Raw genomic sequence first — 5676 nt, 5'->3', positions numbered from 1 at the left:
AAAAAGCTGCAGTGTCTGCAAAGTGCAATGCAGTGAGGTGTGCCTGCACACCTGCGTGCGATGCGGATTGTCTGGGGCGTTCCCAGCTTGCGAGAAGCACAGGGCCTGGTGGGCTAACACGGCTGTGAAAGGAAGGCGGAAACACGGCTGCAGAATGACTTCTTGGGTAGCTTCATGCTGCGGCTTACAACATGCTATGCTGCCCTGTGGTCCTCCATCCACACAGCCAGCTGGTGAGTGGATGCCTGTTATTATTCTGCCTGACAAACAAAAAGCCAAGGCACAAGCAGAGCCTGGCCACAGAGGAAGTGTCTCAGCTCGGATCTGTGTCTGCCCCCTTCCTCAGGAGTAAAAGGCACAGTAGGACAGCAGGTTGTCCCCTTCTCTCCAAGGCTCATAGCTAGTTTTCACAGATCTCATCCAACAGCTATTCACCTCTCCCTTCCTACTTCCTCCAGCATTCTTCCCCTATGGGCCCTCGTCCTTGCCCTCTTGCCACCTTCAAAGGTCTCTGAATTGTTACAGCTTCACAGCCCAAGCCACCTTAAAGAAATAGAAAGGCCAGGTAAGGGTGATAAGGCCCTGGCTCTTAATTTGCTTCCCCCAGGTGCTCTGGGGGAAAGTGCTTTATTTACAGGGCTGGAAGGAAGTTTGGGCCCAGACCAGGGAAATTGCTACACCACCATGTGCTCCATCCAATCTTTCCCGAACACGCAGCCTAACCTAAGGTAATGGCAGCTTAAAACACGGTGAGTCACTCACACCTCTCTCTCTCCCTGGAGCACTCTAGGCAAAGTGGGCACTTGTGGGGATCGCAGCAGGTGTGCCTCTGTGGCACAGCCCTCCCAGTTCCTGTCAGCACCAGCGGCTCAGGGATGGAGAAGGGGGAGGTCTCTCCTTGGAGCTGTAGAGAACCCTACCAGTACCAGTTGTCATCCAGTGGGCTCCATCTCTGAGCAGAGCAGGCCCCTCAAGGGGTTTGGTGGATGATTTTTGCAGAAGACAACTAGGACTTTTTATCCCCCCACCCCAGGGACTTATGGGTAAACTCAAATCTCTAACCTTTCAATTAGCAGCTGACTGCTTCCACCACCCAGGGACCCCAGATAATCATTAACCTGCTGCCATCAAGTGGATTCTGACTCATGGCAATCCTATAGGGCAGGGGAGAACGGCTCCCTGGGGTGTCGGAGGCTGTAATCTTTAATCTTTGTCCTGTGGTGCTGCTGGCAGCTTGAACTGCTCGCCTATTACCATCCAAATTACCTTCATCTCTTTAGCAAAACCAATGCTCAGAGAGAGGGCTTCCCTGGCCAGTTTGGGTCCCGTGCCCATCCAGGAGCCAATCACTGTAGCCAGGAGGTGGCACTCTGTTAACCCACAATGTTGGGTCATTTGCTTACCCTGAAATTAGGGACTGTACCTAACCCACTCCCTGACTACTGTCCTATGCCTGCAGTGCACATCATATGCATGTGTACATTGTTCACGTGGGTGTGTTCCTTGTGAAAAGATGGTACATGCACCTGGGGAATCCAATATCATCTCTTGATTTTAAAGTCAGTTGATTATCAGCCTTAATACCATCTGAAATTTTAATTTCCTTTTGCCATGTGTGATATAGGCTGGGTTCTCTAGAGAATCAAAGTCAGAGGTGTGTGTGTTTGTGTTCTTGTGTGTACACACACACACACACACACAAATCAGTGGGAGGGTGTGTAGAGATTGACAGATAGACAAAAATTTATACCAAGAAAATGGCTCACGCAGTTTGAGTGAAGGGGTAGAGTCTAGCCCGTCAATCAAGTCATAGCCAATGAGGCCTCTGTGTGGCCATGGCCTTCTCCTGAGGATTCTGGGAACTCCTGTCTTCCTCCCTGAGGTGGGACACACTCTCTCTGCTTCATCTTCCTGCTGATAAGCCACATGGAGCTACGCTGATAGATCCAGAGACCTGGAGCTGAAGGAGCCACGGGGAGACCCACATCAGTGCTGAGCTGCTTCCACTGCCAGTGGATCCACAAGACATTCCACCCACTGGCCTGTGATCTTCCTGCATTCAGCGTCATTGCATGTGTTGTGTGAGTCAAGAGGAAATTATAGACTGGGGCATATGGGCTAATATCAGATTTATGGACTTGAACTAGACTGGGCTGAGATGTTTTCTTAATATACAATTACTCTTTTTTTTCAATTACTCTTTAATTGTGTATAGAGTTCTCTCATACACATATGAGTATCTCTGAACTTGTTTCTCTAGTCAACCCAGACTAACACACAACTGTAGAATTAGGCTGTTCCTCTTCTGTCTCCACAGGCTGATGTCTGTGGATGAGCCCAAGGTCAACAAGTGAAGCTTCTGACTGGAGAGATGAATGATTCCAAGGTCAGCAACTCAGATGGCAGGCTGCTGTTGGCTCTTGGGGTCATCAGACAATGTGTTGGGCTGTTGGCTCAAGGCCAAAGGACGAAAGGTTGATGAGCCAGACCCAGCCCAAAACAAACAAGCTTTTCCACATGTACACTCATACAGGTAGTGGGCCACAGTCCCTAGGAAATTTCCTCTCAGTTGTATTGGCACTGTGACCTGAGTGAGGGGGCTGCTTCCATCTTAATTTTCTTAAACAATATTGGCTGCTGATCCCATTATGGAGTTGATCACCTTATAAGATATTCTGAGGTCTTCAATGCCAAGCCACTGAGATCCTGACCCAGCCAAGTTGACATATATTTACAGGTTCAGGAGATTAAGGTGTGGACAGAGGGGCCATTATTCTGCTTTCAACAATCACTAAGAAAATTCTAGATGAATGTGGACTTTCTCAACCACCCATGTATAGCATCAACAAATAAAAAAAGAGCAGAATTACATAAATACAGAATCACATGAATTCCACCTAACGGTAAAGGGAAGCGACAGCATTTTAGGACAAAAAGGAGAAGAGATTGCCGAGTCCTCCTATTTAATCTTTAAGGGATGTAGGCGTGTGTCTGAGCCTAGAAAAATGATCTCCTTTCCAAGGAGACAGGAATTCAAATACACCATCCTTTAAGTAGACGTCCAGTGTATCTTCTCCAATTCAACTGAGGATTTGAGGTTGGGCTTCTCGGCAATTTCTTGTGTCCTCAGGAGGTTGACGGTCTCCCAAATCTATCAAGATGTTGGGAGCGTTAAGCCACATGTATTAGATGATGGCCTGAAAGTTGAGAGGACATTGAGAGGAAAGTTGAGAGGAACTGAGGTGTGAAATTGCAGCTCTGCTGTCTGTAGTATCCAGTAAGTCATTACAAATATGAAATGGAAATTGTTTCTGAAAGGGTTAGGTTAATGGCTGGTGAACAGAAGCTAGATACTTGGAAGATGACCTTGCCTTTGGAGGAACATAATGTTCTCCTGTTTCCACTGACTCAGGCAAAGCTGTGGGGACAGAATGACTCAAGGTCTGCATTACTAGTGTGGGAATGTCCTGTTTCAGATCATGCTGTGCTTCATTGTGTTTTCGATGGCTCTGACCTTTCAAAAGGTCACCAAGACGTTCTCCTTGGCTGTCTCTAGGTGGATTCGACCTACCAAGGTTTCAATGAGTAGCCAAGAGCTTAGCTGTTGGTTTTTATTGTTGTTCAGTGCCATCGAGTTAGTTCCGGCTCGTAGCAGCCCTGCTCACAACAGAATGAAACACTACCAGGTCCTGCAGCATCCTCAGACTCGGGTCACGTCGGAGCCCATGATTGTTACCTTTGTGTCAGTTCATCTCACTTTAGGCACCCTTCAGGTCATCCACTTTTTCGTTGACCCTCTACTTTACCAAGCACAGTCTTTCCTGACACTCTGTCCAAAGCACCTGAGATGACGTTTCCCCATCTTCTCTTCAAAGGATCATTCGGGTTGCCCTTCATCCAAGACAAGTTGCTTTATTTTTCTGGCAGCTCAAGGTACTTTCAAAATCATTTGCCAACACCGTGATTCGAGTGCATTCATTGGACTGCTGTCTTCCTTGTGTATTGCCTTTCACAGATGAGGCAACTGAAAGTACCGTGGCTTGGGTCAGGCACACTTTAGGCCTCAAATAGATAGCTTAGCTCTTGAAAACTTTAAAGAAGTCCTTGCAGTGGATGTGCTCAATGCAATACCTCATTTGAGTTCTTGACTGTTGCTTCCATGATTGTTGATTATGGATCCAAGTAAAATGAAATCCTTAACAACTTCCATCTTTTCTATGCATATCACGATGCTGTCTAATGGCTCTTACCAGCGGTAAAGTTTGGCTTTTCTTTACATTGAGTTGAAATCCATAATGAAAGTTGCAGTCTTTGATTGTCGTCAGCCAGTGTTTCAAGTCTCCCTTGATCTCAGCAGAAAGACTGTGTTATCTGCATGTTGCAGATTGTTAAGAAGCCTTCCTCCAATCGCCAAGTTCTTCTTCCCACAGTCCAGCTTCTTGGGCGATTTGCTCAGCATACAGATTGAACAAGTATGGCAAAGCAATGTGAGCCAGCTGTGCACCTTCCCTGATTTTCTACCACGCAGGACTCCCTTGCTCTGTTTGAAAGACAACCTCGTATTCCACATTCAGGGTCCACATAAGCACAAGTCTGACTCATAGCCATTCTATTGGACAGAGTAGAGGTGCTCCTTAGTGTGCATCAGACTGTGAATCTTTATAAGAGCAGATGGCTCATCTTCCTCCTGAGGAGTGGCTGGTGCGTCTGAACCCTCCATCTTGCAGTAGTTAACAGTCCAATGCTTAACCGACATCCCAATACTTAACCAACAGTCCACTACTTAACCAAGAATCCAATGCTAGCCAACAGTCCAATACTTAACCCACTGTACCAATAGGGCTCCTTGTTTGTGCTACAGCAAATTCTAAGTGATCCCTATCCTGTCATAATCCCTTCAGAGTCCACTTTGGAACCATGACATTGGCTCATTCGATCCCTTGTTCCAACTCAGTACTGCTCCCTTCTGAACCCATTCTTCATGCTGTCGGATTACCTATGGACAGCACTGTCACTTGTTGTGTGGACCCAATATTTTCCACCACAGTGCCTTTCATGTTAGTTCACTGCCATGGCTTATCTCTCCACGCTATATTTAGAGGGGAAAAACCCTCAGCTTATAAAGCAGAACTTACACCCCACTATAAAGTTGGAAATGCCAAAGGCTCTCTGCCCCACCTCCCTTATAATTAAAAGCCAACCAAATCCAAGCCCACTGCCCTGGGGTCCATTCCAACTCACGCTGGCATGACGCGGTAGAGTAGAACTATGGCCTGGGTTTTTTGAGGCTGTAAATCTTTACCAGAGCAGACCAACTCATCTTTCACCAACACAAATTAATTAAATCCACTCTATCAAATTCTCCCGCTCACAGCTTGAACTAGAAGCTTTCACTTACGAATGAAGGAACCACACACAGGCATGTTTGTGAAGGCAGTGGCCCAGGAGCCATCGCATCAAGTTCCCAAGTAAGGCATCTCAAATTCAGCCTCAGGAATGTTAGCTACCTCAATGAGTATGTCAATGGCGGCCATCGGGATGGATGCCTTTGCAAGACCAGTCTGGAATGTTATTTAAGAGGTTGCTCCTAGGGAACCAGTGGAGAGGTCTGGGGGGCCGACCCCATTCCCAACTACTAAGTGGACACCTGCCCCTCCCCTCAGAAGAATTTATTTC

This window comes from Echinops telfairi, unplaced genomic scaffold (genome assembly GCF_000313985.2).
Source record: "Echinops telfairi isolate 266 unplaced genomic scaffold, ASM31398v2 ScPeMD7_7469;HRSCAF=8507_0, whole genome shotgun sequence".
In the NCBI taxonomy this organism is placed as follows: Eukaryota; Metazoa; Chordata; class Mammalia; order Afrosoricida; family Tenrecidae; genus Echinops; species Echinops telfairi.
Note: the sequence above shows the minus strand (reverse complement) of the source record.